The sequence below is a fragment of the Pteronotus mesoamericanus genome, unplaced genomic scaffold, assembly GCF_021234165.1.
Source record: "Pteronotus mesoamericanus isolate MK-2021 breed Mesoamerican mustached bat unplaced genomic scaffold, CSHL_Meso_final scaffold_99, whole genome shotgun sequence".
NCBI classification, from domain to species: Eukaryota; Metazoa; Chordata; class Mammalia; order Chiroptera; family Mormoopidae; genus Pteronotus; species Pteronotus mesoamericanus.
Genome location: NW_026555330.1, coordinates 8,354,297 through 8,368,699, shown reverse-complemented (window position 1 = coordinate 8,368,699; position 14,403 = coordinate 8,354,297). Strand labels below are relative to the sequence as shown.

Here is a 14,403-nt window from a genome sequence, read left to right as displayed (position 1 = left end):
GATTCTGGGTCTGGTGTAACCATCCCTGGTCCAGGCTTGGGAAGCAACCAATGGATGTTTCTCTGTCACATTGATGTTTCTCTCTCACTCTTCCTCTCTCTCTAAAAAGCAATGAGAAAATGTCCTCAGGTGAGGATTAAAAAACAAAAAAGGGAAGGCATAATACCCCTGTGTCTAAATAAATAACAACAACAACAACAACGGGTCTGTTGAGATATATCCAACTGTTATCCCTGAAGAAAGGAATGAGACTGGAGGGAGGACTGGGAACTAGGAGGGGAGAGGGGCTGAAGGGAGACTCTTTTACTCTTAACCATCTGTAATATGTAAATGGCTTACAACCAGTATATATTCATGCATTTCCTGCAAGTTTATAGATGCATTTCTTGTATGAATACAATTTTTAACTTTAAAGAGAAAAAATTATGAAAATAGAAAAAACAATACTATAAGATTAGATCGCAAAGGTTCTCTTCTCTACCAAGGTACCAACTAGAGTAGAATGGCAAAGACAGGGTTAACTACTACATTTCCAATGCAAAAACCACTGAGTACTATTCCAGAATCTTTACTTACATTGTTTAATTGATCCTTATAACAATCCTATCTAATAGGGTTGTTATCATTTCAATCCTATTTTACAATTTCATCTCATTTTACAGATGAAGACATTTGGCTTTGAAAGGTTAGGGAATTAGCCTCACATTTACACTAAGGCTAAACATGCATCTCACTAGCAGCATCCATGTCAACACCGACCAGGAAATCTTTTAAAAGTACTGGAGGGAACCTATCTAAGGGGACAGCAAAACAAAAAAAGGGCAAATACACACACACACACACACACACACAGATTAACTTTTAGATCAATTTCTCTTTAGTTCCTTAAACATCTGAGCAAGTAGAACTCTTGAATTCTCCAATAGTTCTCTGAACAGCTGGGCTGCCTAAGCTTCGTAAACAGATAAGAAATTGTTTCCTCCTCCCCAATTCATGTCTTACTTAAGCTTTGTAGCAATGAACATTAAGATTTCTGATTGTGAAAAAGAGACATAAATATAGAGACAAAGACAACAGGCAAAGAGACAGACACAGAGCAAAAGATAGAAAGAAAGAGGAAGGAGGGAGGAAAGGAAGGAAATAACAGTAGCTGAAGGTTATAACCATAGTATAAGATTGGAACCAAAAGTCTGCCAATTCTAAAGCGCCTACCACTCTACGACACTGATTCCCAAGAAAGGGGAGAGCAAAGATATCTTGCAAAAAACATAAAATGGCAACATACCACTTAAATGTGCCAAAAAGAAAAGGCTTCTTGGTATTGAAATAATTTTCTAACAGAGGTCCACAGTTCTATGATCTTTGATATTATTCTTCTATTAAACAATGTCAATAGTGTAAGTAAATAATCTAGAAGTTTGCATTAATAACAATCTAACCAGACTTTTAAACATGTATTTTTAGCTAGAGAGACCAAAGGTACTAGGCTCAACTGTATTAGAAATTAAAATAAAATTAAACATTACTTTTTCTCTTAAAAGATCTCTTCAGGTCTAATAAATTATACCATATTTTGCCATGTATAATGCATACTTTTTGGCCCAAATTTTTGAGGGGAAAATAAGGATGCACATTATACATGGGTAGTACTAATTCCATATTTATATAAATGTTTTTAAGTATATTTTATTGATTATGCTATTACAGTTGTCCCATTTTTTTCCCCCTTATACTCCTCCGCCCAGTATCCCGCTTCCCTCCAGCATTCCCTCCCTTAGTTCATGTCCGTGGGTCATACATATAAGTTCTTTGGCTTCTTCATTTCCTATACGATTCTTAACCTCCCCCTCTCTATTTTGTACCTATCAACTATGCTTCTTCTTCCCTGTACCTTTTCTCCCATTCTCCCCCTTCCCTTTCTCCACTGATATCCCTCCATGTGATCTCCATTTCTGTGATTGCTCTTGTTCTAGTTGTTTGCTTAGTTTGTTTTTGTTTTCTTAGGTTCAGTTATTGATAGTTGTGAGTTTGTTGTCATTTTACTGTTCATAGTTTTTGATCTTCTTTTTCTTAGATAAGTCCCTTTAACATTTTATATAATAAGGGCTTGGTGATGATGAACTTCTTTAACTTGACCTTCTCTGGGAAGCATTTTATCTGTCCTTTCATTCTAAATGATAGCTTTGCTAGATAGAGTAATCTAGGTTGTAGGCCCTTGTTTTCCATCACTTTGAATACTTCCTTCCAGCTCCTTCTTGCCTACAAGGTTTCTTTTGAGAAATCAGCTGACAGTCATGGGAACTCCTTAGTAGGTAACTGTCTCTTTTTCTCTTGCTGCTTTTAAGATTCTCTCCTTATCTTTAATTGTGGGTAATTTAATTATGATGTGCCTTTGTGTGGTTCTCTTTGGGTCCAACTTCTTTGGGACTCTCTGAGCTTCCTGGACTTGTATGTCTATTTCCGTCGCCAGACTGGGGGAGTTTTCTTTCATTATTTTTTTCAAGTAATTTTAAATTTCTTGCTCTTCCTCTTCTCCTTCTGGCACCCGATGATTTGAATGTTGGAACATTTAAAGTTGTCCCAGAAGTTCCTAAGCCTCTCCTCATTTTTTTTGAATTCCTGTTTCTTCATTCTGTTCTAGTTGAATGTTTATTTCTTCCTTTTGTTCCAAATTGTTGATTTGAGTCCTAGTTTCCTTCCCTTCACTGTTGGTTCCCTGTATATTTTGCTTTATTTCACTTTGTATAGCTTTCACTTCCTTTATTTTGCTGCCGTACTCAATCATTTCTGTGAGTATCATAATTACCAGTATTTTGAACTCTGCATCTGGTAGGTTGGCTATCTCCATGTTGTTTAGTTCTTTTTCTGGAATTTTGATCTGTTCTTTCGTTTGGGCCATATTTCTTTGTCCCGTGCACCTACTCAGTGGAGTGATCCCACTGAGCTCCAGCACTGAGGCAGCAGCTTGAAAGGCTCCAGTGACATAGAGGGAAAAATTGATGTGCCTGGCATCAAGGTGAGGACAGGTGAGGGTCCCTTTTCCAGACCTTCTGCCCATAGAGCCAGCAAATTGGTACCATATCTGAGTATATAAATGTTCTTAATTCTTTCAGTTATGCTTATGTGTTAAAAGTATAACTCTAGAAAGCAATAATGATATCTATTTGCAAAATAATACCCTAGAACACAATCATCAGTTTTGCTTCTAAATACAAATAAATAATTGAATTAAAAAATTAAAACAAAAGATTTTTTTCCTGAAAGTTTGGGCCAAAAACATGAGTGCACATTATACATGGCAAAATACAGTACCTCCTAACCCCTACTTAATAAACCTCATGTAATTTTTAAATTATGTTATCTAAATGAATACTGCCATGAAAACATAAAAAAATAAGCAGTACTGAAACTGGGAGGGGGGAAGGGGGCGTCAAAAGATAGAGGAAGGAAGGAAGGGAAGAAGGGAGGGAGCGAGGGAGGGAAAATCTAAGAACTCTAAAGTGTAACTGTCAAGTTTAAAACAAACTTCAGTTTTTAAACTTTTTTTTAATCCCCATCGAAGATATTTTTTATTAACTTTAGAGAGAAGGGAAGGGGAAGAGAAAGAGAGAGAGACATCAGTGTGAGAGAGAAACATCCATCAGTTACCTCCCATTTGCATCCTCAATGGGACTGAACACACAACCTAGGTATGTACTCTGACCAGGAATTGAACCTGCAACCTTCTGGTGCATGGGACTACAATCCAAACAACTGAGCCACCTGGACAGGGCCAAACTTCAGTTTTTGAGGTATCTATGAAATACCACACCACATATGGGTTAATCTAGATAAATTTTAACTGTGTTGCTACAGTGCTTTACTATTAAACATAATTTAGTTTTTGGAGTACAACTAAAAGCAAAATTAGAGTGTTAATTTAAGGCATAAGAATTTTAAATCTAAAAATAAAAGTGTACACAAAATTTTATTTTATTCTTAAATAATACACTCCCTTAGCTTGCTTGCTTAGAACATGGTTCTGTGGATCTGTTTAAGGCCTATCAGACCTCTGCTATGTTATCTGGTCTCAAACTGAACACTTTCCCAGGCAAAAAGCTCACATATTGTGCCACTGATTTCAAGAGAAACTTGGTGGGAAGTATGGGCACACCGAAGCAGCCCATTCTTCAAAACAATTCAAAATGTGAATCCTAGTTACCAATAAGCAATAGTGTCGCCACTTAATTATATGATTATTATTAGACTGTAGGTAGAGCTAAGAACTCAAGATCTCCTGACTCTTGGCCAAAAGCTTTAGGTGTTAACCATAGACAGAATTAAAGTATATTTCTTAAATGATCACAGCAACAAAAAGGCAAATGGGATCAAGATGTACAAATTGCCAGTTATAAACACTGTCACAGGGATGTAAAGTCAGCACAGGGAATACAGTCAGGGACATTGTCATGGTTATATAGGTATTAGGTGGGTGCTAGACTTATTGGGGTGACCACTTCATGAGTCATAGAAATGTCTAATTGCCGTGTTGTACACCTGAAACTAGTATGCCAACTGTAATTGAAAAAAATGTTAATATATTGATTTTATTTATTTTTTTCTTTACTGATTTGAGAGAGAGAGGAAGGGAAAGAGGGAGGGAGGTGGGGGGGGGAGAGAGATAGGAACATCGATTTGTTTTTCCACTTATTGATGCATTCATTGGTTGCTTCCTGTACGTGCCCTGTCCAGAGAGCAAACCCCCAGCCTTGGCATATCTGGAGGGCGCTCTAACCAACTGAGCTACCTGGCAAGGGGAAAACATTTTTTTTAAATTATCACAGTCGCACATGGTGAAAATTCAAATGTTTATTAAGCAGAGTTTCAATCTATAAACAATACATGTACACTAGAAATGCAGAAAGTTTTTAATCTTAATATTTGTAAAAATTAATTTTATACTTTAATCACAAATCAATGCTATATTAACTAAGATCAAAGTAAAATATTCATATAAATTTATAGAACGTTATTTATTTATATCTTTTTACCTTATTTATTCCTGGTAAAAAAGATACTTAGTCTTAGAACACAGTTTCACCTTTTATGATGAGACCTCCAGTAGGGCTTCTGTCAGAGCTAAACCGAAGCCAAAATACCAAAAGCATGCTTTGTAGGTTAAAATTGTCCTTTATACTCTTTTTTTTTATTCCCATACTTACTCTTGTTTCCAAAGAGAAATGCTGAACTTAAGGTGTTTTTATATGACTCAAAAACTGAACTACACGAAATACTAATTTTTAAATCGGAAGTCAAAACATTCAGAAACATATAAGGAAATGTACTGAACCAAGAGTCACAAAAACTTGAAAATGTCCTGAAAAAGCCAAAATTATAAATGCATTAACGATTGAAAGAAGTACAATAGAATATATGCTATATAATTACCTATTAAAGTTTTCTATCCTTAGATTTTCTACTTCCTTAGCATTTACACATTTATCACAGAATGGAGGTGGAAGGTGCCTTAGTCCACGCCCCTATTTAGTACAGAATAGCTAAATACTTACCTCTGGCAGGCGGTCGGCCACCCTCTACGTAAAGGCCCCTGGCACACCTGTGAGAGGCAGTCTCTAACATGGTCATCGATGAGCAGACTAGTGCTTACACCCTTTTAGTCCCTGGCCCTCAAATGTAGGCTGGATTTAGTGACTCACTTCTCCCCAAAAGTACAGAAATGTTGGGATGTCCCTTCCAAGATTTGCAGGGACTGCAGAATCCATCTTGAGTGCAGGAATGTGCCCTTGCTCAAGCTGCTCTCCCTGCAGGAAGCCAGCTGCCATGTCATGAGGCAACCTTGAGGAAAGATCCAAGTGACGAAACTAGGGGAAGCCTCCAAGCAACAACCAGAGAGGGAGGGAAGCCCTCAGTCCAGCAGCCTAAAGGGAAGAGGACCGCATCAGCTGGAAAGGAGATCATCCCGAGTCAAGTCTTAGGTGAGACCACAGTCCTGGGGGTACCCTGACCACACCCCCAAGAGGCCTTAAGTCAGAGCCACCCAGCTGGGCTGTGCCCAGATTCCTCACCCTCCGAAACAGTGATATGTGTTGTTTTAAGCCACTAATTTCAGGGCAATTTGTTACACAACAATAGATAATAACAGAACTTCATTTTTTTCACAAGTAAAAAAGTTTTTTTTCTAATATTGAATTGAAATCTACTTGTCACTTTCATCTAGTTACGTCTTCTGGGTCACATACTGCAAGTGTGTCGTGTTAAAATCTTTCACACACTTGAATCTGCCAATAATCACATTTATTCCCCTACTTCCTTCAATTAGTGTTCACAGAGCTTTCAGATCCCCTACCATTGTGGCCGTTCTCCTCTTAACATTTGTTAATCTCCCCTTGATACACCCCAAATAGAACACCACACACCAGGAATGGCCTGGTTAGCAACTGCATGCTGCGAAACTAACACTTCCCACGATGTAGGCATTGTACAATGAGCACACCTGAACAGTCAGAATAGAAAGTAGAGTGCCATAGCCCTGACTGGTGTGGCTCAGCCGACTGGCACCGCTCCACAAAGCAAAAGACCATCGGTTTGATTCCGGGTCAAGGCACATGCCTGAGTGTGGGTTTGGTCCCCAGTCGAGGCGTGTACAAGAAGTAACCGATCCATGTTTCTTTCGCACATCGATGTTTCTCTCCCCCTCTTCCCTTCTCTCTAAAAATAAATAAATAAAATCCCTCTCTTTTTTTTTTAAAGAGTACCATAAAAGAATTACAAAAGAAATGCAATGGGAGATCAGAGGGGTAATGTGGTTTCCTGCTAAGAATGGGTTTGAAGGATTATTAATATCCTAAGATACAGAGATGGGAAGGGAAAGGATACTAACATTTATTGTGCATCTACTATGTCAGGCCTTGTGCTATAAATACTCCTATATATTATCTCTGTAGTTCTTACAACTCTATAATTTCATTTTACAGATGAGAACACTAATGCTCAAAGACATTAGATACTTGTCCAAGGTCACACAGCAAAAGATACAGAATGGGCCAACGGAGTCTATCTCACTACAATCCTGTGACCTTTCCACTACAACGTTATGATATTTGCAGGGGTAAAAACAAGAGGGGATAATTAAGATTGAGGTAATCCTGAGCCTAATAATTTCAGCTTAATTTCTAGAGTTTTCGAAATTGGAATTCAACTTGTTTCCTGTGCAATGTAGTGATTTACCATTCATTAGCTGAGTAAGTCTAAGGCAATGCTTCTTAAACTTTTCTGCATAAGGGTCCAAGAAATTGAGCATATCTTCAGAGAGCCCTTAAGCATGAAATTTTTGAAAGTCTTTAAAGTTTACCTTAGAAATAGTGTAAATGTTCTGCCCCAGCTGGTGTGACTCACTGAATGGAGTGCGTGCCTGCGAACCAAAGGGTCGCTGGTTCAATCCCCAGTGAGGGCACATGGTTGCGGGCCAGGTCCCCACCAGGCGGCGTGTAAAATACAACCACACATTGATGCTTCTCTCCCTCTCTTTCTCCCTTCCTTCCCCTTTCTAAAAATAAATAAAATCTTTTTTAAAAATAGCGTAAATATCCCATTCTCTGTATTATCTTTTTGTTTTAATATAAAAACAATACATTTCAATATAAGGCTTCAAGTAAAATTGATGGCAACCCCATCAGTGTGTGCCATGTTACGTGACCACAAATTTAGCCCTTGGCACAGAGTATCTTATCTCTAATGCTGTAAATACCTCTATTTGAAAAGCATAGGTCAAACAGAACAAAGTAAGCTATTTCTTTATAAATCAAGAACCAATGATCCACACTGAGTATTATTTAATACCAAATGAAACTCAAGTCACAGCTATTTGCCATAGTCTTATTTTCTAAATATGAGAACCTCCTACTAAAAGCAGAAAAGCAACCCTGACCCACACACAGGGCGGAAGCCCCCTTTCTCCATGTTACCACAGAAATAAAGATCCTCTGCTGGGGAGTACAAATCCACCTTAACAGTTCCCTGGAGGCTCTTAAAGCCATTATAAGAAATAAGGTCCTGGACCTGAAAATGCTGGAGAGACCGTGAAGAACATTTTAATTACCCTTGCCAAAGCTCCCCTCTATTAAAAGGTAATCAGTAGATGCCTTAAATTTTTTTCCAGAGTGCTTTCCAATACATTATTTTGTTCAACTTCAGAACCCATTCACAGACTAAAACAATAGCAGGTATTATCCCCATTTTACAGATCTAGAAATCAGGGTCAACGGAAGGTAAGTGGCTCTTCCAAGATTGTAATCAGCGGCAAAGGGAAACTTCAACCCGGCGTCCAGCTTACCTATCTCCTAAGGAAAGCTGCACCTTTTCACACTGATTTTGAAGTGTTTCTCAAACTGCAGCTTGTATCAAGCCTATCACATGCTGTCCATTCAGTAACAAACTCCATTTCATAAACAGAAGAGGCTGGACACAATTATGTAACTAGGGACATAGGACAGTACCCCTGTTCTCTTATGACACATTCCTATTACTGGCTTTTAAAAAGAGGGAGAGGGGAAAAAAATCATGAAGTTGGAGGGTGGAAGATAAACAGGTTAAAATACCTTACACACACACAGAAATTACACGCTTAGTATACCTAAAACTAATATAATACTGTACTGTAGTGGAAAAAATTTTTAAGTTATATATAAGGATATCTAAACTCAAGGGTTTTGTTTGTTTGTTTTTTAACCGAACAATATACTGTTATGGCTTAATTGCTTGTCTTTTCCATCAATGTATAATATTTTTTCTTTCCTCTGGGGAAGCTGTCTACCCCCTAAAACCTAAGGTAAAATTGTTCATTATACCTTCCTTTGAAATGAGATCTCTAGAATATGCCATATAAAGGAAAATGGGCTCTTAGGCGTCTCCTTTCTAGTAAAATTTCAATGAAAACACATGCCAACCCTCGAGATCAAAAAAGCCTACTTGGATTTACTGTGAAAAAAGATTTCTACACATTAAAACCTACATGTTAATTCCTGTGCCATGAACTTCTTGAAGTATCCTATAAAGTCTACAACAAAGGGAGGGAAATAAGTGTTAGGATCACAACCTATGAATCTGGGTGGAACAAAGACTTCTCCCTTCATTATGCAGAGAACCAAACTGCCAAAAAACGCTCGGCTCAGACACCGTGCGTGGTTAGTGACTCCGAGTCTGGGTACAGAGGAGGAAAAATCAGATGCTGGTCAAACGCTGCCGCTGCCGCTGCCGCCGCCGGCCCTTCTGGCCAAGGCCTGGCCCCAGAGCTGCAGCCCCAACCTCTTTCTCCCCGTTACAGGCAACCGGCTTAACCCCAGGAGCTCTACGACCTCCCACGTCTCCCAGGCAGGCGCCCCCGCCCGGGCTCAACCCCAGTTCCCAATCCCGTCGCCGCCCCTCCCCTGGACCCCGCGCAGACCCCCAAAGGCTGCCCCCCTTGACTGCCGATGTTAGAAAGGCCAAGCCCGGCCCCGCGGGGCTGCCCCTCGGCGCCCTCGCTCCCAGCCCCGCAGCCCCGCTCCTCCCGGCCAAGGCGTGTCCGAGGAAGGAAGAATCGGCCCCGCCTGCCCCTCTCCCGCCCCTCGGCGGCCGCGAGGTGGGCTCGACCCTCGCGGCCGCTGAGGGCTCAGAGGAGGGCAGAGCCAGGGCGCGGGGCGTCGCTGTGCCCCCGGAGCCGGGCTGGCAGCAAGGGGAAGGTGTGGTCCAGGGGCGGCGGCCTCACATCGGCCCGCAGTTCTCAGGTCCTTATCCGGCGGCGCCCAGGCCCTTACCCGCGACCCCAGTACCACCCAGTCAGCACCCAAGCCTACCCAAGACCTTGCTCCCGGGCCGCGAGCGCCGCCCTGAGGGTCGCCCGGCTCGGGGCCCCATCAGGTGGTGACAGGTGGCGACGGGTGACCATGGCAACGCGAGGTGTGCGGTGCGGCCCGACCCCGCCTCCGCCTCCCGGAGTCACTCACCTGCGGGCGAGCCCGGAGAAGCGGCGGAGGAGAAAGCGGCAGGGAGGCCGGCGGCCGGGGCCCCGAGGCGGCCGGCTCCGGGTGGGGCGGGAACGCGAGGGCGGCGGTCTGGGTTTCGCGTCGGTCCTCCCTCCGCCTCGCGTCAGTCCATCAGATCGTCAGTCCGCCCTTCCTCCCGTCCGCCCCTCCCAGGTCGGCGGCCGCTCAGCCCTGCCTCTTGCAGACTGCGGTTGTCAAACGGTGCAGAGCCCGGTTCCAGCCCCGAGCCCAGCCAATCGCCGCGCTTCCCCGAGGCGCCTCAGGACCCCGCCAGCGGGGCGGCCAGGCAGGTGCCTGCGCGGATAGGAGAATCGGCCGGGGGGGCCGAGCCCGGCGAGGCGAGGCCCTTGCTGGATGGACCGGCTCCTGGCAAATGCTCCAAGGACTAGCTGGACCGGGAGGGACAGCGGGCGCTGCGATTGCGTGAGACACGCAGCCTGGACGCCGACCCCTGGCCGCCGTGACCGTTTATCCCAAAATAGCGCCTAGGGGATTGTCACCTCCCAACCTAGAGTCCTCTGCATATTAGAATTGTCTTTTGATATTTCTCCTGGATAATTTAGTAATAAAGGCTAATGAAATAAGGCTTCCCTCCTGTTTTCTTAGGCTGCATCCTTGCTGAAACTCCAGCAATTACCCTCTTCTTGATTTCATCATGATCTGCTTTGAAGCATGTGTCAATTACTTAATACTCAAGCGTTCACAGTTTTTTACTGCCTCTTTTGGGTGTGAGCTCATTGGCAGCAAAACCTCAATACTTCCCACCCCTCCGGTGCAGCACGAGGACATCCGTCATCCAGACCACCTCGTATCTGTTAGATCCTCTTCTGGACCAATCCAGAAGCAAAGAAGGCAGGACCGATTCTTCCCAAGAATGAACTTTTCACTACAAGAACCCTGAAGCTTTTGTTCTTCAGAACACTCCAGGTATTGCCTACTTGTGTTTCCGGCTTGCAAACCCCAAGGCCCCTGAATGTCTTTAACATTTATTTCTAACCAGAGCCTCTAGGTTCATTTCCCCTCAGCGTAAACCTAGTATTCCACAAATACACATGATGCTCAAATGAGCTGAATTAAAGCGTACAGGAAGTAAAACCATGCAGAACTAAGGAACACAGTGCACAAGGCTGCAATAGCCTCGTACTCACAAAGGCAAAAAGCCAAGAGCGGGCTGGGCCTCCCAAAGTGGGGGAAATGTGTTAAGGAGTGTGGTAAGAATAAAGAAAAACATTTCTGTAAACAAAGAATTTGCTCTAATTCAAGATACAAAAAAGCTATAGCTTGAGAAAAAGGTTTTAAGAAAAATAATCACAAATTAGGGGAAAACAATGACAAGCACAAATTCCAAAACTTCAATAGCCTAGCCTTAATTCCGGGAAGGAAGCCTTCATTAAGAATTCTCTCAATGATAACTGACCAACAAATAAATATAAACACAACTTAATGTTACCCCAGGTGTTGAGATCTTTAAAAAAAAAAAAAAACTTTATAGAATGTTTAAATTGAAAAGGTGGGCAGATATGATATATCCTGGAAACAGTTTGTCAATTATTTGGCCAGTATATTTCCATTGAAAATCCATTTCTCAATCTTAATTCTCAAACAACAGTAGTTGCAAGAACCAGAACTATTTAAATATTTAAATATTCAACTGGATCTAGAGTTACTAACTAAGGACAATATGACAAACATTCGACTACCTATTAGGGGCAGAGTGCTATGAAAATTTAAAAAAAAAGAACCCAAATTATGTACTACATTGGTTTTGGCATTCATTAATGAAAATGAAGCATTCAATGAAGCACAAAATGAAGCATTCTCCCGTGTTCTCTTTTAAGCCTCACAATCTCCTTTAAGATGCGTGTTAATTATTCGCATTTAAAGATTAAGGGAAATAACTTGCCCAAGGTCAAACAGCTGATATACAGCGGAGCCAAGATTCTATCCGTTCTGACTCTTAAAATCTTTTTCCATTCTACTCTGTAACAACTGCAACTTTTAACTTCAAGAAAAATGACTTTATTCGAACAAGGTAGAGAGAATAAAGGGTCTTATTCATGTTTGTATCCCCCAAATTCTATGGCATAGTGTCATCTGCATCTCAGTTTTCAATGAATAGCAATCAGGATTGTTAGAAGCAAATACACGACCATTATACAATATTTCCAGAAACGGGGAATGGGAGGAGGAAAGAAACCAGGCACTGGTACATCTTATTACTTGTACACTGACAAATGCATTGATTGTGTATTTGCTTCCAAGTGTAACATCAGGTTTTACACTACAACCTTAATAGCTGTCGCCTAAGGTATCACCTTTCCTTCCATACTCAGCCACTCTAGTTAAGATTAGATCTGCTTGTCTTTCACTCTAGCTGCTGCAAAACAGGAATTGTTCAGAAAAGACAAGGCTTTCTCAGATGAAGGACTGTCCTTAGATCCCAAGGTACAGGCTCAATCATTCTCCAAATATTTATTGAGTGCCTACTCTGGCTTAGGAACTAGGTTGGGCATCGGTTAAAAACACAGGTTCTAACTTGACTGAATGACTCATGGGGCCTTGTGACACAAATGCCTGCAGGCTAAGGTGGACCCCTTTTAATAAGGTTTGCAAATCTCACTTCTATAAAGGGGAAAAGAAGTTTTTGGTTTTCCCCAAATAGAAAGAAATCTGAGTACGAGCTTAAGTTAGGAAATCTTGCCTCAAGCTGTTCAGGGGAAGTTCAGTGGGGATACGGGAACTTGCTTTAAAAGCTCTCCTCTCATTGTTAGAACATGCACTTATAAATACACACACCAAAGAGCTGCACGCTTCCAAGCAAGCAGTGCCCCAGTTCTGGGACAACAAAGTGCCACCATTGCTGTTTCTCCTTCAGGCAGTTTCAAGGACTATGTAGGCAGAATACCAGTTCTACCACAGCTCCTGTCTAGACCAGACTCCTAACAAAAGCTTAAGTTATACATGGATGGGTAAACCTAGGAAAGAAAAATGTATTCTTGTTTCAACATAAAGATGTACTTTTTAAAATTTTTATTGACTTGAGAGAGAGAGAGAGAGAGAGGGAGACATCAATTTGTTGTTCCACTTATTGATGCATTCATTGGTTGATTCTTGTATGTGCCCTGACTGGGGATCGAACCCACAATCTTAGTGTATAGGGACCACAGTCTAACCAAGCCAAGTTTCTAGTTTCAGTAACAAGGCAATCTTGAAGATAAGTCCCCAGGCAACAACCCTCCCACCCCTACCTCTGCATTGCTTCAAGCCCTGGGATGCATTTTTCCTGTTTTCTTTTTAAACATAGAATTTTTTTAAAAAATTTAAATTGATTTTACAGAGAGAAGGAGAAACATCAATTTGTTTTTCCACTTATTTATGTTTTCATTGGCTTATTCTTGTATGTGCCCTGACCAGGACTGAACCCATAAACTTGGCATTTCAGGACGCTCTAACCAACTGAGCTACTTGGCCAGGGCCTAAGGGTTACCTGCTTTTATTTAAGAACCTACCTTTCAGCATGGCCTGCTGTTCTCTTTCGTGAACTCTACATTCCACTTCCATTGTAAATGAGAATTTTCTAATGCAAAGTTTAAGGGCCTTGAAATGGGGAGATTAATTTGGGTTTTCCAAGTGGGTCCATTATAATCACATGGGTCCTTAAAAGCAGAGAACCTTTCCCAGCTGGGGTCAGAGGGCGACATGGCTATGGCAGGGTCAGAGACACTCAGAGGGGCTAGTTTTGAAGGCAAGAGCGGACCCCAAGCCAAGGAATGCTGTCTCTAGAAGATGGAAGACACAAACGAACGGATCTTTCCTAGAACATCCAGAAAGGAACCTGGCCGTCCTGGTACCTTGACTTTAGCCCAGTGAGGCCCATGTCAGACTTCTGACCTAGGGAACTGGTAAGATAATGGTTTTAAGTCACGAAATTTGCAGTAAGTAGCTTTTCAGCAATAGAACCTAACACGCAAACTCAAAAAGATACTTTGAGACAAATCAAGAGATGTAAGCAGAGATCAGGTTTTACATGGCATTAACGAATTAGTGTTAATTTTTGTTGAGTACAGTAGTACTGGGGCACCTTTAAAACTTTTTGTTAGAGATACATACTGAAGTACTTACAGATGAAATGATACAATATCTGAGATTTGCTTTAAAATACTGCCCCTCTACCCCCTAAAACTGATGGGAGAATAGGTAAGACATTAAATTAGCAAAAGGTTAATTGTCAAAGGTGGGGGCTCACAATGCTATCCTCTTATTGTGTATACTTGAGATTTTCCACAGTAACTTAAACGAACAAAAAAAGAATTAATTTAGGAGACCACGTGAACCCTTTAGATTAGCACTGTCCAAATGAATTTTGTAGTAACAGAAATGT

At 41.5% G+C, this 14,403-nt stretch overlaps 1 protein-coding gene across 3 annotated transcripts in view; it reads right to left on the bottom strand.

The window, feature by feature from the left end:
• Positions 1-10,177, bottom strand: part of WDR47 (WD repeat domain 47) — a 43,887-nt gene extending 33,710 nt beyond the window's left edge. For all 3 annotated transcript variants that reach the window (XM_054565013.1, XM_054565016.1, XM_054565015.1), the window contains exon 1: positions 9,984-10,177. The gene's annotated coding sequence lies outside the window, so the exon portion shown is untranslated. The remainder of the gene's footprint in view (positions 1-9,983) is intronic.
• Between the last annotated feature and the right edge of the window lie 4,226 nt (positions 10,178-14,403).